The sequence below is a fragment of the Equus przewalskii genome, chromosome 7 (genome assembly GCF_037783145.1).
Source record: "Equus przewalskii isolate Varuska chromosome 7, EquPr2, whole genome shotgun sequence".
Lineage (NCBI taxonomy): Eukaryota > Metazoa > Chordata > Mammalia > Perissodactyla > Equidae > Equus > Equus przewalskii.
The window spans coordinates 36,538,074-36,565,377 of record NC_091837.1 but is presented as its reverse complement, the minus strand read 5'-3'; the positions used below and the strand labels follow the sequence as shown (position 1 = coordinate 36,565,377).

The following is a 27,304-nucleotide window of genomic DNA, read 5'->3' as shown; positions in this document are numbered from 1 at the left end:
ACGTTTGGATTCTCTTAAATGTTTAAGAATATGCATAATGATAATGACAATAAAGAGATCAGCCAGGAAACCATCTGAATTACAGGCTGGTTTACCTTAGAACATTAAACTCCAACCGTCCTTCAACCCTCTCAGTTGCCCGGGGCTGAGGATTGTAAGGAATTCAACTTTACACTTAAAGTTGAGAGAAACAAAGTAAAATGAAAAGAAATCTCCTATGTAAGAAGAGGCAAGTCCTCACATCCTCACATCCTACTTTAGTTCAAAGGGTGGCTCTCACTGATAACCCAACTGTGTGACTGGAAACACTGGAGTTGAGGCAGGCGGAACCATCACTCCACTGTGGGGTCCTGCACGTCTTCATCATTTCAAAAGGGCTGAAGGGAGGAGGTAACAGACCCTCGAAACTGGCCCTTCTCTCTCCAACCTCAGTGTCTCAGTTCTACAATTCTGTCAATTTACTGGTCCTAAAATATCATTTTCATCCTGTTACTCTATAGCTCAAAACTCTGCAATGAATTTTTATTGCCATTTGAAAAAAATTTCACACTCCTTGGGCTGGCATTCAAGATTCCCTAGTTTCTAGCCTTGTCTTTCTTACATGAATGCTCCAACCCAGCTGACCTGCCCATGGTCCCCCAGAAACTCTGCCTCAGTGCCTTGGCTCATGTGGACCCTGAAGGGTCTTCCCTAGTGAGGGAAGGGTTTTCCCTAGTGGCTTTATCCCTGGCCTTCCTGCTCACAGAAAGATACAGCTCTATCTAATTTGCATTTCTTGAGGATGTAGGCTGAGAATTAAATTCCTTATATTTCCCACAATGTTAGTCACATAGGGGCTCAGGAAAAAAAGTGAATGAATGAATAAATGAAAAAAATAAAATAAACCCAAAGTTGCAATGATTTTTGGAAAAATAGATACATTCGTTGGGATACTTTTAAACTGGACTCAAACTGAGTTACACAACATGTAGCCCGAAGCCCAGCAGGAGGTTACATGTGAAAATGTAACATCAGCCCTGTACATCAGGGCTGGTTGATAAGTGCCTTAGCGCTGCCATCAGAAATGCAACCGTTTTCCACCTCTCTGCTCCACCTCCACTTTGTGGGCTTCGTCGCAAGCAGGTCACCCTGTGCTGTGAGACGGCTGCCAGAAGCGACGGGGGCCATGTGTGCTCTTGCTCACACATGGTGGGAAATAGCACACCTCCCTATGCGCAACCCTGCTCAGATCACCCAGGGGAGAGCTATGTGCCAACTGGCTTGCACTAAAGTTAGGTGTGGAATCAGCACCATTCACAGCATATGGACTGCACAGGGTAGCTTTCCAACAAGACTGATAGTCTTCCTAACAACTTTTGTCAGCAAGAGGAAAAGCAGTGGGAATTGACACTCAGTAGGCAATCAACAACGTCCACTATAGCAGGACTAGAAACTAAATCGCAATGCTCATACAAGCATTATCTCACTGAGTCACAGTGCTGTAAGGGAGGCATGATCATTCCCATTTCACTGAAGAGGAAATTGAGGCATAGCAACGTCTAGCAACTTGCTCTGGCTCACACAGGTTTTAAGCAATAGAGCAAAAGTTCAAAACTTGGGTTCCTAATAACTTCGTGGCTCACAAAATGACCTAACTGGAAGGCTGCAGAAAAATGCCACCCCAAACACAGCTCTCCTGTTTATCAACCACAAAAGCCTAGCACTCTGCCATTAATCCTTCCTTAAAAGGGAAATTGGCACCTCCGCCCTCCCCCCCCACCCCCCCCCCCCCCGCCAACAAGTAAAAATATACAAGTGTTATTTAGGAAGTATTGACATATTATCACTTGACATTCCTGAAATTAGATAATCAGATTAGTAATTTATTATAAAAAGTGAATAAACGGGGATTCCAATGAAAGCTAAATAGGTCTCAGGCACCATCCCATGCACAACTCATGAATTTTATCATTAAATATTCACAAAAACCCAAGGGGGTACTATTATGCCCAATTTACAGATTGAGAAAGTGAAGCCCAGAAAGGTTAAGTAATTTGCCTAAGGTTACCCAGCCGACAATCGTCAGAGCTAAGATTTAACCCTTGCTCTTAAAACCTATCCCATATCACCTCCACATATTAAATAGTCTTGAATCTGTTTTCTTTATCAGAAACTGGAAAACTCATTTCTAACCTGCTCAGAATCCGTGGGAACAATGGGGCCAAATCATCTCTTCTCCCCACCCCTCTAACTTCCCCATTCTCCCACTTCTTCCAGCAAAAGAAAGAGGAGAGGTCAAGTACATGCCCTCAGAACCAGGCAAACTCACTGGAAACTCTTCTTGGATCTCCAAAGCATGCATTCTCCGTGGGGAGAGACTACCCCGAAGGGGGCAAAAATTGATTCTTGGGGGCCAAAAATCTCAGCTATTGTAACAGGTTGTGGTCCTCCAAAGCTCACTGCTATTCACAAAATCTTATTTCTCAGTATTTCATTTCTCTCATTAGAGAAAATCTAAATTTAATCTAATTTTTTCCCTTAGGGAGGTGATAATGAAAGGAAAGTTTGAGAAACGCTGCAAGTGAGAATCCACCCGAAAGGGCAACACAATCAAGAATGTCACAGGTCCCTCTGACACGCATTCCTTGCCAGAGTCTGGTCAGCGTTGACTGCTAACCTGCTAACCTGCTTGCCGTAGGATCTTTCCCAACTCTGCTGATTACTGCCCGAGTTTCCCAAACTGTGCTTCACACGTACACAAGTCTACACATAAGTGTTCCAGAAAAGGAAACACTGGGGAGTCAGTAAGTTTGGGGATCTTAGTTACATACAGTTAAATCATTCTCTTTGCTGCGGGACTCCCCACTCTTCAGCCTACCAGGGGCACAGCAACTGTCAGAGAAGTGAGCCCAGGCAGAGCCCAGAGCTTTGGTGTCTTGGAGCATCTTCTGAGGTGAGGGTGTTTGGAAAATGCTGCTTCAGACAACAGCAGCCGACACCAGGCCCGGCCCAGCTCTCAGGACTGGTGGGAGCAGGGGAAATCCTTGTTGACTGCGTTTGTTTCATTTCTTTCTGAATTCAGAATGTTCTGATCCTTAACTCTGCTCAGGGCTGAATCTCAGAAAAAGCTACACTGTAGAAGATAGAAATAGAAAAAACTACCTCCGTGGTTTTGTTCCTGTGGCAATCTAGGCATGCAGCAGCGTTACCCACCCCCCCGCCCCTCAAACACACGCCCTGCCTGCTATCATTGCGCTGGGAAGGGCTGTGGGAAAGTGTTAACCAGCACAAGCAAACTGATTTACTCAGCAGGGGCAGTGGTTACAGACAAGCACAAAGGAAGGGAGGAGAGAACAGAGCTCTGCTAAGCATGCCTCCTGCAAAGGGAATCTGCTAAAGAGGGAGATGGGGGGAAACGGAGACCAGAGACCAGGAGATAGAGCAAACGCCAAGGCCACATGGGAAATTAGCAGCAGGCCAAGAACACAGCCCCAAGGGCTGAGCCAGGGCACTTCCTGCTGACCCGCACTACCTCCAGCCGGCGGTTATTTTAGTGGCATACACTGAAAGAAAATACTCCAGAACGTGAAATTGCCTGATCCCCAGCAGCCTGTTGAAGGATTCCTGTGTAGCACGTTTTCATTCCCTCCACATGGCAGGACCACCTTCTTTGCTCAGATTTCGCCCACACGATCCTAACCCGTGCTGCCGAGGCCAGTCCTGCCCTCAGAGAACCACTCGGCAAAGCTGAGGAACTTGGATACCTGCCAGGATCAAAGTGCCTCCCACCAGGAATTTTTGAGGGTCGGGCAGCTGACTCTGACCCCGCCCATGCCCCTTCGAAGCCCAAGGGCTATTTTCTGAACTGTAAGCATTTGGTTTGGCCCTTGACTGATGGAACAGATTTGTCTCCTGCATGACTTTTTTTCCCTGTGGCCTTAAGATACCTGTACCAGACGCTCTATGGCCACGGATCTTAATCTCCCTTGTTTCAGAAACTGTGCCCAAGGAGGCAAGAAATCCTAACTGCACAGTGTCTTGCTTTATGTGGCATTTTCCACTGACATCTGTAAAACTCAAATCCAAAATTTAGTTTCCATCTTTAGGACCATTGAGCATTTCCATCAGAGATTTTTTTTTTTCTTAGTGCTTTAAAAAAAATGGTTTAGAGGGCTGGCCCCGTGGCCAAGTAGTTACGTTCGTGCACTCTGCTTCAGCGGCCCAGGGTTTCGCCAGTTCAGATCCTGGGTGCGGACATGGCACCGCTCATCGAGCCACACTGAGGCGGCATCCCACGTGCCACAACTAAAAGGACCCACAACTAAAATATACAACTATGTACCTGGGGGCTTTGGGGAGAAAAAGCAGAAAAAATAAAAATAGATTTTAAAAAATGGTTTTTAATGTGCGTTCATGTGCAAGGGCAAGGAGTTTGAATGATATTTCTTGTGATTACCTCACTTAATTAACAACCCCAAAGTCACCCAGAATGTCTTAGGCATTGATAAGCAGGTGTTTGCAATCAGCAGTTGCTCTTTGAGCCCGGCCAGCATATGTTTTTGGCGTTTGAATTCAATTTCAGCAAACTTGAGAAGGCATAGCACAGCTGGGCAGGAATTTGAATGGTATTAACTTACTGTGGATTCTGTAGAAGCCAAATAACCGTCCACCAATCTGTGGGCTCCAGGATGTCCACTTGCACATGTGCACCAATCGCTCACTTAGTTCTGGGCCCCTGAGGTGTGTGCATACAAGGAGGAGGGGATGAAAAAGTCCACCGTCTGTTTGACTGAAGGCCTGTTGTGCAGGGTGTGTCTGCGTGAAACAGCCTGGGCATTTATACACAATGAGCATAAGAAATCCAGCGAGGGCTCTGCTGCGTGCCGGCTTGTAATTGATCAGTGAAGCTTGATAAATTGCTCACCCCTTGGGCTGTATCTTCATATCCTCAAACATCTGGAGGGAAACTGGAAGGGGAATGTTCCACTGGCCCCAAAGAGCCAGATGTGTGCCATCATGTGGAAGGAACGTCCAGATGCCAGCCATCTCCCCTGCATTCCTCCACGCCAGGCTTTCCTGCAGGCTTCTCGAAAGTCAGACGAAGCACTTCTAACTGAGGCTTAGTGTGCCGCAGAGCACTTTCTGCCACTTCCAATCCTTCAAATGAGGCAGGGGTACAAATAAGCAAACTCATTTCATTGTGAGCTCAAGGAATTCTTTTTCAAATTATAATTCTATTTTTAAATAAACTTCATTACGTAGATGCGAGTGTGTGAGAGTGTTTACCTGAGTATGTGAGTGTGTGTGTGTGAGTGTGTGTTGGCTAAGAGCAAGGATTTCAAAACAAGGCTACCAGTTGTTACCCGGAAAACTTTCTTGAAATACAGATCTCTGTTCCCAAACTGGACCTACTGAACCAGATCTCCAGTTTCGAAATCCAGGAATCAGTATTGCTAAGATGCACACAGTTGGTTCTGCCATCAAAGCACAGAGTGGCATTTGGAAACCTGGCAGTAGGTAATATATAGAATGAATACTAATGCTGATACTGATACTGATACCAATGATCGACTTTCTTCGAGCTGCTACCACGTGCCAGGCACTCTTCCAAGTATCTGACAGGCACCTGGCTTAGCCTTCACGAGCACCATATCATGTAGGCTCTACAGTATTTCTATTTTAAAATTGAGGAATTCGAAACTCAATCACAAAGCTGGTAAGTGGTGAAGCTGAACATCCAAGATCCTGGTCTAAAGAGTCGGTTCTTAAATGACCAGCACCCGCTGGGCCACTGCAGCGTCATCCCCAGCACCCTCTTCCAGCCCCAGGTCTGCGGCTGACCAGGCTGGACCGAGAGATAAGCTCCTCTGATCCAGCCCAAGCTGTTTGTTTCACAGAGGAAGAGACTTCGACCTGAAGGGAATAAGTGACTCTTCTGGGAACACCCAGATGAGAACTTAGATTGCCTGATTTGGTCAGAGTTCTTATAAAACACCACACTTCTAGTTTAGTAACTAAGCTCTCTCATGACTTAAACGTTAGAAGTCCCCTTGCCCTGCAAAGATAGCCAAATTTAATGGAGCTCAGTTAATTTTCTAAAAGTTCCAGGTTTAAGGATCTCTGGAACTAAGACCTTCTAGAATCCTGTAGTGCACCTTAATAAGGCCCTGGGTTAGTTCGTTCGTTTGTTTGTTTGTTTGTTTGGGGTCCAGATAAGGAATATTTCCAAATTCATCTTACAGGTCTGCTTTTACGATCCCGGCTCCATGAACATATATTTAGGGCATAAAAAGTTAAAAAAACGGTCACCTCTTGGCATTTGGAGATGCCAGAAACATGTTTCAACAGTTTCCCCTGAGGGCTCCCAACTCATATATTGCTTATTGCTAAATTTTCAGTTAATATGGGCTGCCGGAGGGTTAGACCTCAACAATCCACCCACTGATGTAATCTGGAAGCTTCGTCTCTCCATCGCACACACGAGATTTTACTGTTGACGTGATTACATAACTACAATCTTACCGCCAAGACCAGTGTGCACGAGGGCTCCTCCTGTCTGGGGAAGCATAGCCGCATCCCTCACGATGGCCTAAAAGTGCACGTGGAAGGTTCCAGAGCTGGCCGTGCTGCCTGCTGGGTGAGAGGTAAAAAAGGCAGACAGTCAGCCACCTCATTCCTGCTGTGCTCTGGTGAGAATGGCCAGATTTGCTGTCCTTTCTTCAAGGATTTGGTGACTCTCCTTCCCTCTCAAGCTCAGAGTATCAATTCTTATTTATTATAGAAATAACACCTCATACAATTGTGGGGAAAGCTAGGAAACAAGGATCTGAAGGAGGGAGTCTCTAACTAGACCGCCTGAAACCCCACACTGGCGGACAAGTCGGTGTTTGCCGGAGTTGCTGGGAAACTCAGCACGGCCACTACGAGGGCGGGCTGCAGAGATGAGCCAGTGGAGAAGCCTATGGAAGGCGGGCCTGGGTCGCTGCTGGCCAACAGGGTGAGCAGTCGGGAAGATGAGCTGAATGTGGAGTTGGGGTGGGCCCCACTAACACCTCTTGGACCAGCTTTCTTTGAGGAACAGAGAGAACAGCCCAGAAACCAGTGTGTCTCTGTATCTGTCTCTCACCACATCTAACCACGACCATCTGCAGAAAGCGACGGCTGCTGCTTTCTTTCCACCTTTCAAAAGTCACACAACCTTCTCCTCGTACGGGTCTAACTCAGACCCATGCAACGGTTCTGGAAAGCATAGTTCCAGCTTTGCCAAGTTGACAAAGTACAAAACCACCCCAGTCCACCCCCTTCCAACTGGACATCCATATACACCTTTTTAAACCATTTTTAACTCCCAAATAAAGACAAAGGTAAATGTTTTCACCTAACATGGTGCAACCCTCTCTCACACAAACAAAGACGTACTAAGTCTCTCCCCAAGGAAGCATATAAAGTCCCATGTGTTACTTCATCCATCTTTGGGTGACCATGTCATGCAAAACCATTCGTAAAGTAAGACTGAAGTTTTCTCTCCCAGTAAACAGGTCATAGGCAGTCCCCAGTGACGCCACAAGTGGAGGCTGAGGGAGAGGAAGCGATGTAGCAGAACTAGGAGCCATGCGCACCTGAGCCGCTGCTTGTGTAACTCACATGTGCCTTCAGGACCTGCTCAAGCCCAGCAGTGTCCATTTCACTCTCATCCGATACGGAACGCTGTCCACGCCCAGCTTTATGGCACCTTATATGTCAGAGACACACCAAGTGTCACGGAAGCATACTTTCTCACAAGGACAAAGTGGCAGCACAGCTTTCATAGCCATCTACTATAGAGCCTTCTTTTGCTATGAGACCCACTCAAAACTGGTGGCCTTTGGGGTGGCTCAACACATGGGTCAGAGTGACGTGATCAAACGAAGTATACGTTGCCTTCAAAATCTAAAAAGGCCCATTAGATTCTGCGTTTCCTTCTTAGTGGAGAAAGTGCTGGATGCAGAAACTTCTCTCTCAACGTGTTTTGGAGCCCTGGACTCCTAGACGTTTTCACCAAGATAAAAGCCTCCTGAGTTTTTGTGGGATCTATTTCTGCCGTCGGTTGCACATTTGTCTTACTGAAGCGTTTGGGTCGGTTTCTCTCCAACTCGCCTCCTGCTCACTAGGTCCAGTCAGCGTGATGCGATGTCCAGTGTGATGCCCTGCGGGACGGAGAGACGAGGGTGAGATGATGACAGAGGACAGAGAGCTGCTGTCACCCTAGGTCAGTTCAGTGAAGGCACAGCACTGACCCTGCCGGCTGAAGGCAAACCGCTTCTGGTGATCTTTATTAATAGGTTGAGGAGCTTGCTAGCTGCATACCAGAGGATGTGAGAAGAACATGCATCTAGACTAGTAACCACAACTGAGGTCACCATCTGATTGAGTTTACAAGAATCCACTGTTGTTCCCCAAATCCGTCTGTCTTCTGCGCAGGCCACACAGGCAAGTTAAACAGAAAAATGGAAGGATTCACGACCTCTGACTTTCAAGTCTTTGATAGTGGCACTAATCGCTGCAGTCCCTCCAGGAATATCATAATGCTTTTGAGGCAGTTCTAGAATCTTCCACTTGACCTTTCCCATCACAATAGTCCTTGGGTAGTTCCACACATCAGGGAAAAATGTGGGGATTCTGCCAGTTGCTGATTACGTCCATCCCAATTATGTGTGAAAGAACTGGGGATATCAGCATAGGATGGGTCCAGAGACACACTTGGCCCACCGTGAAATGGATCTGAGTCAAAATCCTCTTAACCACCTGGCCCCAATAGCCCCCGCTCTGGCGGATGGACCACAGCAGCATTTTGAGTCCCTAGGAAGTAGTGTCGCTTCACAATAAGCAGCTAATAATCCCCCAAAGTCATTATTTCCCTTCCCCAGTGCACAGTCACCTGGAAAATGGCCGCACGTCCCTTTGGAGGGGGCCGAGAGGGAGACTCACAGTGTCTCCTTGTGGCTGTGCTCCAGGGCAGCCTCTCCGCAGACAAACAGTCACAGCCACGCCCGCATTGCTCTGAGAGACCACAGGGCAGTGACACCCCTCACACTGCTGGACTCCTCTCCAAACCAGCTGTCCGCTGAGGGCATCTTCCACAAGGCAGCCTCACGACCCCTGAGGGGCCCTTATTTAGAGAATCTATGTCCCTGCAGCTACCCAGAGACGAAAAGGCTGCCTAGATTCTGCCCTTCTTGTGAGAATATGAGCCCCCAATGAGGTTCTTTGGATATAAATCTGTTTGCACCTTAGAAAAAAAGGCCCTATAAGCCAGGTATTGTAAATCCCCTCTGTGTTCATTTTCCTAGGGCTGCTGGAACAAATTACCGCAAACTGGGTGGCTTAAAAACAACAGAAATTTATTCTCTCATGGTGCTGGAAACTGGAAGTTAGAAATCAAAGCGTCAGCAGGACCATGCTCCCTCAGAAGTTTCCAGAGGAGAATCCTTCCTTGCCTCTTCCAGCCTATAGTGACCCCAGGCGCTCATTGGCTTGTGGCAGCATCACGCTAGTATCTCTCTCCATCTTCACATGGCCTTCTTCTCCATGTGCATCTCCACATGTCCTCTCCTCTTCTTTTTCCTTTTCTTTTCTTCTTCTTTTTTTTTTTTTTTTTTGGTCAGGAAGATTGGCCCTGAGCTAACAGCTGTTGCCAATGTTCCTCTTTTTTGCTTGAGGAAGATTGTTGCTGAGCTAACATCTGTGCCCATATTCCTCCATTTTGCATATAAGACACCACCACAGCATGGCTTGATGAGCTGTGTGTAGGTCTGCACCCAGGATCTGAACCTGCAAACCCGGGGCTGCAGAAGCAGCACATGCAAACTTAGCCACAGGGCCAGCCCTCCTCTCCTCTTCTTATAAGGACACCAGCCGTTGGACTTATGGTCCACCCTACTCCAGTATGAACTCAACTAATCACATCTGCAAGGACCCTGATTTCAAACAAGGTAACATCCTCCAGCTCTGGGTGCACATGAATTTGGAGAGGATGCTCTTCAATCTCCCAAGCCCTCTAACAGTATTTCTCCACCTTACCTGCCTTGTAAGCACTTGTGGGTTCCCTTTAGACCCATGTTGGCTGGGTCCCACTCCCACCTTCTGAGATTCTGCTTTAGTCTTGCCGGGCTGGAATCCAGGCATCAGTGCTTTTTAAAGCTCACCTGGTAATTTTTGCTGTCTGTAGCCCAGCGGTCCACACGGTGTCTGACACTTGTCACCCAGCCTAGGTCCCAGGAGAACCGAGCCCTCTGCCCTCCTAAGCTCCAGCTCCCAATCACTGCTGACCTTCGCTGTCCAGCCCGCAGGGACTGTGCAAGATCTACAGTTACCACCTGAACTTTCTGCCTGAAAAAAATGCAGGACAGCGCACCCGCATGGTCAGAGTGAGGTCCTACACACAGTAAGCGCCGCTCAGCTTGGACCTGCTCCATTCTGGCACCATTTTTACTTTGGGCATCTATTCTATATTGTCCCTAAAATGCTCGAGGCAGGGTACTTCTGGAGGGTGACTGCACTCCTCCAGTGCATGACATCTCTCAGCCTTTGTCATCTCACTTCCCCATGCACCCAGTGTACACAGTAACCTCAGAAAACACAGCCCTTTGAGGACCTGGAGGGCATCATGCTAAATGAAATAAGTCACGCAAAGAACGACAAACACTGCACGATCTCACTTGCGTGTGGAATCTAAAAAAAAACCAAGCTCAGAGATACAGAGACCAGATTGGTAGCTGCTGGAGGTGGGGACTAGGGGGTGAGTGAAATGGGTGAAGGGGGTCAAAAGGCACAAACTCCAGCTATAAGATAAATAAGTCCTGGGGATGTCATCTACAGCATGGTGACTATAGCTAACAATTCTGTACTGCATATTTGAAAGCTGCTGAGAGAGTACATCTTAAAAGTTCTCATCACAAGAAAAAAAAAGTTTGTAATTATGTGGAGTGACGGATGTTAATTAGACTTATTGTGGTGGTCATTTCACAATATATACAAATATTGAATCATCACTTTGTACAGCTAAAACTAATATGCTATGCATCAATTCTCTCTCAATTTAAAAAAAAAAAAAAAAAAAAAAAAAAACCTAGCCCCTTTTCCTCCTACTGCCCCCTGGGCAGAGTATTTCTTGCAGGTTTGGGTGCCCCCTCCCACCCCCCCCACCCCCCCCCACCCGCGAGTGGGACAGACCCCACTGCATTCTTTCCCATCCCCACCCCCCAGCCCCGGGACCTACCTTCCTCTCTCCCAAGAGGCACACATGTGCCTGAGTTTCCTTGGGCATAGCCCTACCCAGCAGCCCAGTTTCCTGCCTCTCCCAGTGTTTACACATCACCCCTAGCCCAGCTTCCTGGACTTCAACACAAACGCACACAAACATATGCCACATGCCTGCTGCTGCCGGTCCCACAGGCTTCCTTCAGGATAAACTCACCTGCTGCCTTACAAGTTTCTTTTTTCCCCCTGCTTTATCTCCCCAAACTCCCCCTGTACACAGTTGTATATCTTAGTTGCATGTCCTTCTAGTTGTGGGATGTGGGATGCCGCCTCAACGTGGCCTGATGAGTGGTGCCATGTCCGCGCCCAGGATCCCAACCCTGGGCCGCTGCAGCGGAGCGCGTGAACTTAACCACTCAGCCACGGAGCCGGCCCCTTACAAGTTTTCATTTAGGATAAAACCAAAGACTGGCTTCCCCAAACTGACACATTGGTAGTTTCATTTATTGCCTTTAAAAAAAGTAAGCCTCCTTTGCCCCATGTTAGTTAAATTTTCCAGCTGTGGAAGAAAGGCTATGTTTTTCACTTTGTGATTAAGCTTCCCAGATAAAAGAAATCCACATTTCTTTCAACCCAGACTCACAGAACCAAGGATTTTCCATTGTGGAGCTGTCCCCAGAGTGTCTTCCTAAAATAGCACCTTGCTCTCCTAAGGGTTATTCAGAGTCGGACAGTTTGTCACTGAGGCTCATTCTCCCGTCTTCTCTCCCTGCCCTGACTGCGAACTAGCAGCGGGCAGGATGGGCCGACTTGCCCCTGTGATTGGCAAGTGACTGCTAATTATTCCCAATGCTCTTCCTAGAATTACCAGCTAATTCTGGTATGTTTCATACCAGATAATAATATATAATATCCTATAGTATATATATTCTAATAACAATAAGCTATGTTTCATATCACCCAGGGCACCATAGAAAATTCCTGTTATAGTGTGCTACGCCTAGGAAACGGACAGCAAAGTGCCCTGGCTGCTCTCCATCCGTACTTTCCTTCACGGCAGTGCCCTCGCCTCTCTCCACCGACTCCCTCCCGGTCAGATGCTCCACCCCTGGTTATTGTTCTCCTTCCACTGCTTTATTAATATCTTTGTGATGAGAGGCACAGTTGCCTATTCCAGGAAAACTATAGACAAAGCAAAGGAAGCTAATCAAATGCCCCCAAAAGGACACAAAGAACCTTTGCCCAAGTGTTTGTCCCCAAGGCTATTACGGAAAGCTCCTGTCTGCCCGGTGCCACCCGGCAGGGCGAGAAGTGGGCTCCCTCCCCTCCGATGGTAACAGTGCTTGTAACACCCCACTCACTTCCTTTACGTTCGCTTCCAGGCAATGGCTGAAGCTCAGAGGCAGCACAGACCCTCGGGCGCACGGAAGCCCTGGGGCACGGCTGACATCAATGACCAGTAGAAGTGACCCCGAGAGGAGGCCTGGGGCGCGCGGGGAGGCCCGGGGGGGGGGGGGGCTCTGCTGGGTGTATCTTGAGGATGTTGTTCCCCTCCCCTGCGCCTCAGTCACCCCGTATTTAACAGGGAAGGATGTGGATTCAGTGATCGCTCAGTACCCTTCCAGGTCGAATGATCAGAAGCGCCGAGTAATGCAAGCTGCTAACAAACACTAGCAACACCACGCCTCTGTCCCAGCCATTTACTCAAATTTGTGACAAGCATTTAGCAAGAAGGGTCCCAATGATTTGCACACACATCTAAACGGCTCGCACGCAGGTAGTCTGTGCCCATCCGCAGTGTCTCTCTCACTGCCCTCCCCGCGTCTCCCTCCCGCGCCGGCGCGGGCTGGCTGCGCTCCTTGCTCATTGCTCCGCAACCTGGCGCGGCTCTCCGCGACCTCTGGGTTAGTTCCCGCTTACCTCTTACCTTGCTAGAAATAAGGGGCCCTCTAAGAGCTAACTGTGACTTCAACAGTTAACGGGCCGCAGCAGGGCCACGTTCCCTCACCCACAGGAATACAGAGACAGCTCCGTGCCTGCCCCACGCCACCTCCCCGCCCGGAGTGCAGGAAGACGCGTCCTCAGCCGCAGCTGGAGCCGCGTTCGCGCCGCATGCTGGGTCCTCCCCTCGGCTGGGGGCAGAGGCCGCAGGGCCCCGCCTGGGAGCGAGCATCCTGCTGCGCGGGGCGTGGGAGCAGGAGCCCTCCAGAGACAGAGGTGACGTGGGAGCATCGTGGGCTCCGAGTCCCAGTTGCAGAAGGGCCACTAAAAGAGACGCCTGAACACCTCGGACTGCCATGGGAGCAAGAAATCGGCTGGTCTGTGTTGAATCCGAGATGCCAGGGGTCATTACTGCAGCCGAGCCCGCCCCTGTGCCCGCGCTTCAACCCGCAGGGGATGAGCGTCCAGAGAGCAGGGCCGCCCCTGCCCTCCAGGCCTGGCCCTGGGAGCGCCTCTGACTCCTGGAGAAGTCCTCTAGGAGGCAGAAACCGAGAAGGGTGCCGCCCAACTGGTTTAATTACCTGAAACCCCTAAGTTATCAGTCCACCTCGTGCCCCTTGTTCTTATTCAGTGCTCACCAAAAACCTCTGATCAAGATCGGCCTCCAGTGTAGTTTTGTTGACAGGGAGAGGGTATCAGATCAGCAGAATTTTGAGCTGAAACGGTCCTGTGACAGTGTTTCATTAGACGCAGTAAACTGTGGCTTCCGGCACACTTACACGTCCTGGAGGGGGAAATTTTCCTCCCCAGGGCCAGGCCGAGGGGCAGCTTTAGACGTCATGTTCTGAAACACAGGTTCCCAAACCACGGTCTAGCTGATGACTTATTCACTTATGTTCAACAAATATGTACTGAGCATGTGTACTGCACTGGCACAGGGGACGCAGCCGTGAGAAAAGCCAGCTCTTTGCTCGCATGAATATCATATTGTGGAAGCTGGCAGCAGCTGATACATCAGAAAATAGACAAGTAGATTACATTTCAGATGGAGATAAAGACTCAACAGGAAAATAAAGCAGGCTAGGGGAAGGAGTGGCGATGGGGTGGGGGGATTGCTGTGTTCCATGTCTCACGGGAAAGGTTTCTCTGGTGAGAGGACATTTGAGCAGGTAACTGACAACATGAGGGAGACAGCCTTGCAGATTCCCCTGAACGAGGGAAGCATGGTCCAGTGAGAGGAACCACGGGCACAGAGACCTCGAGGTGGAGCAAGCTGGTTTGTCAAGAAACTGCAAGAAGTGAGAGGGGCCCAGTGGAGTGAATGGAGGAGATGACAACAGGAATGAGGATCAGTGGGGAGCAGGGTCCCAGAACACACAGGCTCATGTAGGCCATGGCGGGGACTCTGGTTTTACCCTCGGTAGAATGGGAAGTCATTTAAAGGTTTGGGGCAGAGGAGCGGCACCACCGGACTTCGATTTTAAAAGGATAAATCTGGCTGCTCTGTTGACAACAGACAGGAGGAGTGTGTGAAGCACGGAGAGCTATTAGGACACTATTGCAGTGACTCAGATGAGAGGCCGTGGTGGCTTCTGTGATCTATGGCACAGTTAATCAGAGTTCCTTGGGGATCTAAACAAGTCATACCAGGAGACTGAGGCAGCAAGCTTCAGGAGCAGCTGCCGAGAATTCATGAGGCAGGGAGCCTAAGGGCCACAGCACACAGACAGCCTCACCCTGGGCCCCTGACACTTGACCTCAAACTGCTAGCCTTACCTCTTGGTGCCAATATCTGACTTCTGGGGAACTACCAAACCTTGTCTGCCTAGATATACAAAACCTGCTTCAATCAACTGTGTCAGTAAGCTATTGCTTCATAACAAACCATCCCAGGACTCAGTGGCAAACATACTATGCATTTATTCTCAGGGTCACAGATCTGCGGGTCAGCTGGGGGCTCTGCTCCATGTGGTCATTCCGGGGCCCAGGCTGAAGAGGTAGCAGCTAAGTGGTGGCATTTTTTTTTTATGTGTAAGTTGGAATCTCCCAGAGGGGCAAGTAGAAACATGCAATGCCTGTTAAGGCCTAGGCTCAAAACTGGCACACTGTCACTTCCTCCCACGTTCTATTGCCAAAGACTCTCACTGGCCAATCCCACATCATCGGGGCAGGGGAATATACTCCTACTTTAGTGGGAAGACCTGCAGAGTCCCATGGCAAGGGGTATGGATAGAGAGGATGAAAAATCGGGGAGAATGATGCAACCTAGCACATCACCCCATCAGGAAGAGAGTTAGCGACCTCTGGGAGGGCTTCTCGAATGACAGCATGCATGTGAGTCACCCCAAAAGACGTTGAAAACAGTTTGCTGGGCCTACTCCCAGAGATTCCCACTCAGTTGATCGGAGGTGGTACCTGAGCACTTCCATTCTAACAAGCTCCCAGGTGACACTGACACTGCTGTCTACAGGCCACACTTAAGTGGCGACGACCCACAGTGCACTCCTAAGGACTCAGTGTCAGATCCAGGCGGCAGGAGGTAGAAACATTTTAATTCCAGAGATTGTATCTCTTATCTCAGAATGCAAAGGCAGGACATCCCCTTAGCTGGAGGAGGGAGCCTCTTTAGACACATCTGAGAAGGGAGCTTGGGGGAACCTGTGCCATGTCACCCCTTGAGCTCAGGTAACTGAGAGCTCACAACCTGGTCCAAACCCCTCAACCTTCTCACTGTCAAATAACAATAATAACTTCTAAAAAGCATTCTACAGCCCTGCTCCAAAGATGTGTGTGCTGAGTTAGCCCATCCTTCCACTGGGCTGATACTTAGTCCTTATTAAATTATGCTCCACTTTCCCTGAGAGCCTGTAAGGTCTGTGCAAGCCATCTCTGTGTCTTCTCCAAGGGTCTCCCTAGTGCCTGACACTTATTAGGGTCTCATCTTATGTTTGCTGAGTGAATAAAGAAGCCAGGGAGCAAGGTTTCCATCTACTGGAGAAAGAAGACTTATTTTTAAGATAGTGACACCCAGCCCACCATCCAAGCCATCTAAATCAGAAGTCTTGGGGTAGGACCAGCCATTGGTAATTTTTTAAGCTCCCAGTGATTCCAACATGCAGCCAGGGCTTAGGACAGCTGAGTGTCAGAAGTAGGCCAGCTCTGCAGGCTGCAAGACAGACACAGGGCACCGATGAGTCGTGGGTGGAATTTAACCCCCACTGCTACGGGCACTGCAGCTATTTCAAATCGACAAACCATCTAGAGAAACAAAAAACAGACTCTCCCAATAGTACTGTGGAGACAAGAGATTAGTTGTGTCAAAATTGACCATGGTGCAGCCATTTTAAAATGGAGTCAGAGCTGCTTTTCCAGAGAAACTGCCTTGCTGTCTTGGACCTTGGACTGGGCAAAAACAACAACTGTTCACGAGCAATTGTTGGAGAAGTCAGCAGGAGAACGGACATCCTGATCCCAAAGACTGAGGACTGCGCACTATCTGAAAACAGACTCAATAGTCAATCAATGTGTAGCCAAGACCAGCTCTCTGCCCCAACTCCAATGACAATTCTTCATAATACACCCTCCTTCCTTTGCCTTCAAAGCCCCTGACTTTCACTCTCTAGTGGGGCACTGTTTGGGTTTCTACCTGAATCTGCGCTCCTGGAATTGCAATTCTTTGATCCAAAATAAACACTTTGCCTTGTAAACTGGTTTCTATTTCTCAGGTCGACAGTTCTTGCATACAAGCTGAGTGCCTCACTGACTTACTAACCTGTTCGGTCCTGAGTTACAAAGAAGCGACCCATCCTTGGAAGGTCCTCTCAGCTAGTGAATGACCTGTCCACAGCTGGAAGAGGGCAGTTGGCAGTGGGTCTGGCAGCCCCTTGAGGACAGGAGCCTTGTAGGACAGGCCCCGTCCATCACAGGGGGTGGCATATCACAAGTTGTGCTGGGAGGAAGGGAGGAGAACACGTGGAAAGCATGAGCCAAGGAGGTGGGAGAAAGCAGAGAACAGAGGAGGGAAGGAGAGACACAGTGAGCAGGAAGAGAGGGAGCCGGCAGCGGGGAGAGGGGTGAAACAGGCGGCTGGCCCCTCAAAGCTCAAATTGCTGCTTCTCATTTGGCCGCATATCCTCTTGCCCACAAGGCCCCTCTCCAGCAGCCACTTGGTGAGAAAAGATGGCAGGCAGAGAACACACCTCCCTCTCCCTTCTCACTACCCCCGAGTGCCCTACACACCTCTTCACCAGAGCTCCTCAGAGCCCTAGGGACCGGAGGTCACATCCCAGAGCAGGAAACACGTGGAATCTTGACTGTAGTCCAAAGTCCCGCGTCGTGAGCACCCAATGGTTTAGGTAGAGGGGACAACAATGCTGGCGGCTCTGGGCCACTCCTACCAAGAGATCTTGTTGGTTTCTTATCACTCAAAGGGATAGCATCAACTTTGTAAAATAATAGAAACCCTGCACCAAGTCAGCATCAGTTAGGTAGCAGAGCATCTTGACTTTATGAGAGGCCTCCGTGGCAGCACACAGCAGAGGTTCCTCACTGTCCAGCACCCAGGAGCACAACGCCCCACATGACCAGCGGGAGGTCAGTTTCAGAACCCCAGCCTTTGGAGACCCCTCGTCTGGTTAATTAGTTCCCCATGCAGTGTCTCAGAGGCGGTGACGGACGGTGGACGGACACAGACTTGTGGCCTGTGTCACACTGACGGGAAAACGCTCCATGACCACGCCCAGCTGTGGGAGTAGCACGGGGGGTGCCGCCACTGTCCACCCTGGCCCCGCACCCCAGCCCGCCAGCTCTGTCCTGTGTTGGGGAGCGGGTCTAAGGGCTGTGGCTAGCGGCTGGCAGGCTTTGGTGCACCGTGCTTTCACCAGGATTGTTTTTGGAGAAAGAGAAGAGAGTTTCGCAGTGCACTAACTTTTTTCAGAGCTGAAAGCGTTCCGGCCCACGCTCACCCAGGTTGGCCCTCTCTCCGCGCGGTTCCCAGCCCTCTGTGTCAGTCTATTTCTCTTCTTCTTCCCGATTTGCCTCTTTCCTTTTCCTTTCTCCGTCTCCCCCGCCTCCCCCAGGACAGGTACAGGTAGGACAGAAGGGGACGACCCTGGGGAGAGGGTAGGGAGGGGACAGTCAGCTGCGGGGGTCAGGCGGACCAAGAGAGACACTCCAGCTCCTTTTTCTCCACCTCAGACCTGTGTTCAGATACACCTGCAACGGGCCGCACAATTCCATTTCATCATAGTGTGTGTCTTTGAAGGAGAGCCCCCTCAAACTGAACTTGTGAACTTATTTTTAAAATTATAGGGGCCGGCCAGGTGGCGCAGTGGTTAAGGTTGCACGTTCTGCTTCTCGGAGGCCTGGGGTTCCCCGGTTTGGATCCCGGTGCAGAGGTGGCACCGCTTGGCAAAAGCCATGCTATGGTAGGCGTCCCACGTATAAAGTAGAGGAAGATGGGCTCAGATGTTAGCTCAGGGCCAGTCTTCCTCAGCAAAAAGAGGAGGATTGGCAGCAGTTAGCTCAGGGCTAATCTTTGTCAAGGAAAAAAAATTAAATTAAATTAAAAAGTAAGGGGCCAGTCCAGTGACACATTGGTTAAGTTCTCAGGCTCCAGTTGGGCGGCCTGGGGTTGGTGGGTTCGGATCCCTGCGCAGACCTGCAGACAATCCTTGGCCGTACTGTGAAGGCATCCCACATAGAAAGTGGAGAAAGATTGGCACAGATGTTAGCTCATGGTCAATCTTCCTCACCAAAAAAATAAATAAATAAATAAAAATTATAAAGTGAAATGTGTCAATTGACTGAAAAAAATTAAGGAAATGGGTGACCATCTGCATTTCTGTTGAAAGAAGTAAACAAATTAGATTGGTAAATATTTACTAAGACCCTACTATGAGCAACGTATAGGAGTCTTCAGAGTTCCTCCTCAAGCTAGACTGGATTTAGATGTCCCTGAAGGACCCCTCAGCAGGCTAGTTCTAGACAGAAAGGAAAAACGATGTGTCCCCTGGGGCCACGCCTCCTCTGGGGCATCAGCCCACCTGCTTGACCCTCCACCACCCGACTACCACCCCAGGCCAGCACCAGTCAGAACTCCTCCCCTGGGAGGACCAGCCCTGCCGCATCTGGGCCCCATTGCGGGCCCACAGGCTCTGCAACTGGGGGTGGGGAGGGGGTTGCCAGCCTGCACCCATGGGAGAGGTCCTAGCCAGCAGCCTGCCTCACCTCATGACCTCCTCCAAGGAGCGTCCCACAGGGCCCGGCCCCTTGCCCCTCTCCCAGAGCCCGCAGAGTCAGCGCCCTCACCCTGTGCTGCCTCTCCCTGTGTCCCTCTCCCCCGCTCTCAGCATTTTGTAAACCAGCTCATCCTGTGATTGTCACACCAGCTGGGACATCATCGTGCCTGCCCTCAAAGGCAGAAGTGCTCCCGCCCCAGACAGAGAGGTCTCTAAGAATACAAGTGATTTTTACTAGACCTTGTCTACAAATACAGTCACCAGAAAAGTCCGTGCTCCAGGGTGCTGACCTCAAGTCTTGCATTCACGGCTCTCCCTGTTAGATGCCTACCTCCCCAGGACACGTCCGAAAAGAACCGAGTTCACCCTGCACGTAGCTGTTTATGAACTCAGCTATTTTGAAATGAGAATGAGTCTTTGAGAGATATATCATGGTAGAAATTTCCATGCAGGATCCTAGTTGAGGTGGGTTTTAAATCTTTTAAGAGATTTTAAAATAACGAGTCCCATCCTTTCTGCCATGGGAGTGGGACAGGCTGTGAGAAAGCAGCTCCTCTGACTTTGAGGGGGAGATCTCTCCTGCCCACACGAGGATCTAGTTCTGTTCGTCCCTGTCTACCCATTTCTGCAGGTTCCTGTCGGCACACTGTCTGGCTGATACCAGGGCCTGGCCTGGCTGGGAAGGGGACAGACGCACATCTGCAATGCCTGTCACAGTGTCCGGGACGCCTGATCACCAGGTGACAGTATTGCTTTTATGAGATGTTTTGAGAAGGTTTGACTTTCAACTCATCGACTCCTTCCTTCCACAGCATCGTTAGAGATAGATAAATGCAAATCCAATGTTTTACTATTTTAATGGACACATGGATAAAAATAACATTTGTGTAACCCTTTGTGGATTGCATGGCATTCAAACAAAAAGCATGTGCTTGCACGTCCAACAGCCAATGATATGGGAACTGCCATTGCCCCAGTATTTCGATCCCTCGCTGCACGTAGAGAGATTAAGCAAGCTGTCGAAGGTCAAGCTGCTTGCAGTGTGGGGGCCTGGGGCTCCCCCGGGTCTGCCTCCTCCCTCTCTATTCCTTGACCACAGTGACCTCCCGTCAGGAGCTGCTGAGAAGCTGTGTTCATTCCTCTGCCTCCAGCAACGCCACTCTTGCAGAAAGAGAAGAGCCTGCCTATTTCCAAAATTCTCCAAAGCAGACACCCCTAAGGCTTCCAGTTACTGCAGTCCAAGGTCCAGGGCCCATCCCAGCCGTTTCCCTCTACCCCCGTCCCAGAGCTGCACCCCTGCCTCCTGTCCAGGCATCTCTGGGACAGAGAAGAGCAGGCTGCCTTCTTCCTCAGAGTCCTTCTCTCCTCAGAAACAGCTGACATACGTTTCAGCCAGGGTGCAAGTGGCGCGGCAGGCCGGCAGAGCGATGTGGAATGCGGGTCATTACAGGGAACGGCCCTGCCTCCACGTGAGAGCTGGATGGTGCTCCTGTGCACGTCAGCTCCCTCTGGGCCTGGTGCTCAGCTGGAAGCCAGCAGGGCCAGCCCCCAGCAAGGGGAGAGGGATGTGGAGTGGGAGAGACCAGTGACAGAGGTCTCCCACTGCCCCCTCGCGCTGTGATGATGTGGGCGACCAGCAGGTTAAACTGAAGGCGGAGGAGGAGATGCGTGGGGAGCCAGAGCCATGGGCTTGCTCTGCAGCAGGCCTGCCTGGCTCCAACCCATGGAGCATGAGAACAGCCAAGACTTTGTTCCGTCCTTCCAAGCTACACACACATCTCTCCTGTGGTGAAATATGTGTACGTACACCCCATCTACTCTGTGAGTGGTTGGACTTGACTGTGAACGCTTGCTCGTCTCTCCACAGTTCATGGCACACAGACAGAGCCTAAAGGGAAAACCTGATGGGGCTGGACTACGCTAGACGTGGGTTAAGCTCGAAGTCTGTATACCAGAGCCTAGTTTGAAAGACTTCTTGAACATTTTCGACCATGTCCTCTTTCACATCAACTTTTATGAAATTTTTTAGAGACATGTATACAGGAATGAAATAATCCTTATTTCCTGCCCAATCAGCAAGTCTTGCCCTGGGGAACACTTACGATATTGACAAACTGAAGTTCACATCATGTCACTGAACAGCTAACTGTGCACAGGCGTTAGAAGCAAATGGCTTTTCACTAAAATGGTTTAAATTATTAAACCAAGGTAACTACTGACCCGTCCAGTCTCAGTGAGTTCATCCATGGCATCTGAGCGGTGGCCCATCCCACTCGGCACTGACGCAGGGCTGTCTCCTGCCCAGATCAAAGGCGGCACACCCCAGGGCTTCTCCTGCAGAGAAAACAGATGGCTCACGTGTTCCTTAAAGACTCTGGCTGATGAAACCAGGCAAGTCTTTCCTCTGTGCACGTGTGACACACACACGCAGATGAATAAAATCTGTCCAGATGGGTGAAAACCGTCTGATCTCTGTCACGAACAGCAAGGGACCCAGAAATTCAGAGCTCTCCTGCGAGAGTGCTGGATGTGTCGTCAGCTGGCTGAAGCGCCAGGCGTCATCCCTGATGGAGCAGAAGCTGGGCTGTGCGGCGAGGCGAAGCTGCCACCTTATCCCAGGAAATGCCCACAGAATTCTGTGCCTGGATGACTTGGTTTCCTAGCAGTTCAATATTCGCCAGAACAATTTCACTCTCACTGTGGAAAGTTTCAATAAAATGTATCAGTCCATTTTCCTGCTTTACTCCATAGCATGGGCCTCACAGATGCCAAGTAAAAAATAGTAATGAATTAAGTTTTTCGTTGTTAATTCAAGATCTTAAGGGCTTCACATTCACATTCTGTATGCATTAATTCCTTGTCAATACCTTAAAAATAGAAGCTAGGTATAAGTTATTGGCTGACTCTCTAGCAGCCTTAGAATATGCTTCACAAGATTATTTTAAATAAACCCCTACTATGAATTTGTCTTCTTACCGCTTGCTTTTTTGACTGATGATTTCCTGCCAGAGGATATTCTGGTAAATTGAATAAATCCACTGATTTATTAATTCAATAAATTTTTAATGCCTCCTCTATTGTAGCCTCTGTGCTAGGCCCTGAAAAACACAAATATAAAATCCAAAAAAGGTATGGTCTGGTAAATGATCTAGAGAAGTAACCAGAAATTACGAGACAGTGAGTAAGTTGCTGTGACAAATGTTTTGAGTAAGGGAGGGGCTACATGGGAGAGCACCACCCTGGCGGGAAGGAGTATGCTATTTCTGCCATCGTTTAGAGTTCCCACTGCAGGGTGATCATAAAAGCAGACTGACCTCCAGTCGGTTTTATCATTGTTTTAAAATTTGCTGCAGACCATGCCCCCCCTATTGCCTGAACCACTCCCAGGCCACCTGCCTCCTAGATGAGCTGACAGGCAGGGGACCAGGTGAGTCACCTCACAGAGTGGAGGGGAGAAGATCCTGGGCGAACCTGAGCCCCAGCTCGTCAGAGACCACCCCTCGGAGAACCAGCGAGGACTCCAGGGGCACCTGACTTGCTGGATCAGAGCCATTGCAATCTGGCCACAATTTGGGCATTAATCTTAACGTGAGGTCCTTTATGGCCAGGCCAGTAAGTCATGGCGATGGTCAGGTTACATAGGCCACATGACAGAAGTCTCCACACAGTTCAGAAGGGCCCAGAGAGACAACGCTCTATCCTACGGTGTGTGACCATCAGTAGAGATGCCGTAGAAGAGCGGAGTCTGTGTCACCAGGTAGGTGGGTTGGGGGAGGGCCTCTCTGGGCAGAGGAGGCCGGCCAGGCAAAGCGTGGCACAGCCTGGTGTACTACACGCGTTGGCACAGAGGGAGCTTGGAGTGAGGAAGAGAGGGTCCAGCAGATACGAAGGGAGAGGTGGACTAAGGGCTTTAGTACTGTCCTGAGGAATTGGGAGGACACCTTGGACTTTACCTTGTGTTTCTCTGTCCTCCTGTCTCCCTCTTCAGATTTCGTGCCAGGTACCTGACACATCAGAAAGTATTTTGGATGAAGGGGGTCAAAAGGTACAAACTTTCAGTTATAAAAGAAATAAGTCCTGGGGATCTAATATACAGCATAGTGACTGTAGTTAGTAATACTGTATTTTATACTTGAAAGTTGTTAAGAGGGTGCATCTTAAAAGTCCTCATCACAAGAAAAAGAAAATTTGTAACTGTGTGCGGTGATGGATGTTAACTAGACTTGAGATCATTTCGCAATATATAGATATATCAAATCATTATGTTGTACACGTGAAAGTAATATGTTATACGTTGATTATAGCTCAATAAAAAAATGAATTGGCATGACCCAAAACAAAGCATTTAACAATTTTTTTAGTAAATCGGCACCGGTGGAGGCTGTTAAGCCAGGGAGTGCTGTCAGGCTGCGTTTTAGACGCCTCCCTCTGGCTAGACCTGGAGACTGGATGACAAGTGTGGGGGAGCGAGGCTGCGGCCCAGCCAGGCCTGACACAGGGGGGCAGAGGCCGAGTGGAGGCTCATTTAGTAAGGAGAAGCTGTGGACTCAGGGGCTGATGCCCACGGGCATGGAGAAGAAAGAGGGAGGACTCTAGCCTGGCCCTGGTTTCCAGCACGAGTGGTAATGGCACCGTTCAAGGGAGAGGAAAGGCAGGAAGAGGATCAGGAGTCAGAGGCAGGAGGGTGGGATGAACGGGGGGCGGTTGGCTTTGAGATGTCGGAGGACGTGCTGCTCAGAACATCCCAGAGGGAGGCTCAGGCTGCGTGTGTGAAGGCAACCAGCTCACGGGAAGGACATCAGAGGGAATGGGAGGGGGTGGCCTCAGAAGCCAGGGAGGAGAGAATTTCCAGGAGCAAATGGCCCACAGCAGTGCCGTCCCATCAAAATAAATGCAAGCCACAAGCATTCTAAGTAGCCACACTAAAAAGAAAATCAAAGCAGCTGAAATCAATTTTAATATGTTTTATTTAGCCCCATGTAGCCAAAATATTATGACTTCAAAATGTAATCAGTATAAAAAAATATTGAGAGATTTTTACAGGTGTTTTTTTTAACTAGATCTTAGAAACGTGGTGTGTATTTCACACTTACAGCACATCTCAATTCAGACACTAAATTTTCATCGGAAATGCTTGATCTGTGTTTAGATTTCATTACATTTACAGTTGAAAAACCGGATTCACAGACCCAAGTTGTTCCAATCATACTGAAAGTTTTTCAGTAACTGAATCAAGTATTTCAAGAGCTCAATAACCCTGGGCCGGGTTGGCCACCGTTCTGGACAGCTCAGTGGGCAGCACAGAGCAGCCAAGGGGGATGCAGGGCTGAGGCGGCAGACCTGGCAGCAGAGGAAGCGATGCTGTCAGTGGCTTTGGGGGCATAGCCGACAGCGGAGGGTCAAAGGTTGGAGGAAAAGTCAACAGACAAAGTAAATTTCTTGGATATTGACTTTGTAAGGAAGGAGACAGATAGCATAGTATCTAGTGGATGCAGAATCAGAGAGTTTAAAATGTTTTTGTAGGACAGGGGAGTGTTAGGAACATTGACAGGCTCAGGGAGAGAGACGGTACGAGAGATGCAGCGTGGGGAATGAGTGGTGCAATCTTGGAGGCTTTGTTTCTCCGAAGTCCCCGTTTAAAGCAGCATGTGACACTGATAGCTAACAATAAAGTTTATTGAATGCTTACTGTGTGTCAGTTATACTCACTTGATGTATGATCACATTTAATCAACCTCTAATTATGGAATCATAGATTTTGCTTTGAGAGGAAAAGCAGAGCCTGGAAGGGTCATTGTGAAATCACAATTGGAACAGACTCAATCACGGTCGGAACACACCCCCGAGGGTACGCCGACAGTGGGTCTTGGAGCTGACAGGAAAGGCGTTCCGGTTACATTTGCACGCTCTTTTGCTTTCTCCTCTGTATAACCGATATGCTGTAGCTTCTGACACAGAAGCAGTGTCGGAACAAACAGGAAGAAGGGCGGCTCCCGAGCCTGCCGTCCCAGCGCCAGCATCCGTGGGTTACAGAGACTGCAGGAGAGCGCTGCCGCCAGTCGCATCTGAAGACGCTGCTCTGAGCGGCCGAGGAGCCACCTCTGGAATCCCCTATTTGTCCACTGCGACCAAATCCTGTGCAAAGTCCCGTGCGAGACCCCTCTGTCGATGACTGGAAATCATAAGGAAAAACGGTTCATCTGAACCAGCCCTGCAGAGAGGCAAACGGCTGCTCACACATGCAGAAAACATGTCCAGCCCACTTCAAAGACACTGTGCACGTCTTAACCACCGAAGGAAAGAATTCTGAAAAGAAGCCATGAATAAGTCTTCATGTTCAGTACTTTTGACTGCTCTGTTGAAAGGCACAGTTTTTTCCCCCTTTTTTCTTTTGCTGATCTTGAGCCAATAAAGCTATTGACATAATTTCTTAAAACTGAGTACTAGAAATGTATAAAAAGAAGTTTGCCCATCTGGAATAGCAATCCTGGCGCTTGAAAGACGGCCCTGACCTCAGTGGTGTGGAGAGTTCCACCGCCACCGAGTTCCCACCGTTCTGAGAGAGACTCTGGGGGAGCAGGTACCCGAGGGAGGGCTCAAGTGAGAAGGTAAGTCCTCACGGGGTCCTGCTGGCTTGTTGGAATGGAGGACAGCTCAGGGGATCAGCAGTGTCTGGTCCTGACAGAGACCACGTTAGCATGCGGAAATAACAGCTAACGCTTACATAATACACTTGCCTGGGACCAAGCAAAGTTCTGCCTGCTTTACATATGTACATATTTAAATTCCTTTCATCTTCATAGCAGCTCTTACAGATGAGGAAACTGAGGCACAGAAACGTTAAGTAACCTGACCAAAGTCACACAGCCGTCAGGTGCAGAGCCAGAATTTGACTGGGCTGCTTGGCTCCAAGTCTGTAAAGTGCTGGCTCATCCCATGTGTTTCACTTCAACTCAACTGTCTCTGGTCTGTTTGAGTGTTTAACTCCCAGCGGGCCCAGTGAGATGTGAACTGACACAACTAAAGAAAGATCCCTCAGATATTCCCAGCTACAATTTTGACCTGTGACCTAATGGACTTGTCGATGCCATGGAAGGGTCAGACTTCACTGAATAAGGCCTAGATAGTTCCCCAAGCCACATTTAAATAGAGTGCTTCTTGCCACCCTTCCAAAGATGGGCCTGCCTGGAGGCACAGTTGGCGGTGTGTGTTGGTCATTGGTCACATCTCTCCCAGAGTGTGAGGAAACAATGTGGGTTTCTTCATTAGTCAGGTCCTGATGAAGGTTCCAGCTGCTTCCAGAAGGAGCCAGGGAACCAGCACATCACAACCCTCAGGGAGCCGGGCTGAGAGGGCCAAGAGTGGTGGAAACGAGAGGCCTATGAGGAACTCTTGCGTTTCCCATCCCTGTGCCCCGGCTCCTGTCACCTTGAAGACTGACTGAGCTAATGGGGCCTCAGCACCAGCTCCCTGGGAGAGGCGGGGGTGTCACCAAGACAGATAAAAGAAACTGAACTCCAGCATCAGAAAATCAAAGGGCCCACTGAAAAGCGCCTCTCCCTGGAGCAGTCAGCTTTCTGGATTCGAGACGGCAAATCCCAGGACACACACACACCAGAGAACCTGGAAAGTTCTAGAACTACAGCAAACGTCAGAAGAAGTGACCCCAAGCTCCGAAGTGAAGCCAATGGTGGCCATGGAACCAAGCCAACTGAACTCCTCGTAGCCTGAAAGGAAAGAGACAGGCTCTGGCCCCAGCTGGATGGCAGCGCCTGCCCCATGGGTGGCCCTCGCTGGTGGGCAGGCTGGCGGGGGCTCCAGGCTGGACCGAAAAGGAAGAGAAAATGTGGCTGCTTCCGGCAGCTCTGCTGGCTGGTCAGCTTCCTCATAACTGTAGTGAGGCCTGG

General features: G+C 49.5%; 1 long non-coding RNA gene across 7 annotated transcripts in view; it reads right to left on the bottom strand.

Annotated features, from left to right (window-relative positions):
• Window positions 1-11,286, bottom strand: part of LOC139084499 (uncharacterized) — a 55,363-nt gene extending 44,077 nt beyond the window's left edge. For 2 of the 7 annotated variants that reach the window (XR_011541924.1, XR_011541923.1), the window contains exons 1-3: window positions 11,237-11,286; window positions 6,502-6,612; window positions 4,617-5,136 (exon numbers count right to left, since the gene is read on the bottom strand). This is a non-coding gene — a long non-coding RNA (uncharacterized lncRNA). Of the gene's footprint in view, window positions 1-4,361; window positions 5,137-6,501; window positions 6,613-7,598; window positions 8,166-8,325; window positions 8,551-11,236 lie in introns of those variants that run through there. The other 5 variants (XR_011541928.1, XR_011541925.1, XR_011541927.1 and 2 more) reach the window with 5 other exon arrangements.
• Window positions 11,287-27,304: the final 16,018 nt, after the last annotated feature.